The sequence below is a fragment of the Elephantulus edwardii genome, unplaced genomic scaffold (genome assembly GCF_000299155.1).
Source record: "Elephantulus edwardii isolate Elephantulus edwardi_28Jun2011 unplaced genomic scaffold, EleEdw1.0 scaffold00039, whole genome shotgun sequence".
Classification (NCBI taxonomy): Eukaryota; Metazoa; Chordata; class Mammalia; order Macroscelidea; family Macroscelididae; genus Elephantulus; species Elephantulus edwardii.
In genome coordinates, this window is record NW_006399789.1 from 5,988,683 (window position 1) to 5,988,905 (window position 223).

A 223-nucleotide genomic window follows, 5' to 3' on the forward strand; every position below is an offset into this window, starting at 1 on the left:
GGAGCATAGAGAAGCCAAAGCACAAGAAAGAATTCAAGATACTAAAGAGATGAACAGAAGATTCCAAAAGGCTGCTCGGAATGACAAAGCAAAATACTACAATGAAATTTGCGAGGAGCTAGAGTCAGAAAATCAAAAGGGCCGGACTCGTGCAGCATTTCTTAAGCTCAAGGAACTGAAGAACAGATTCAAACCTAGAGTTGCTGTAATCAAGGATGCTTTG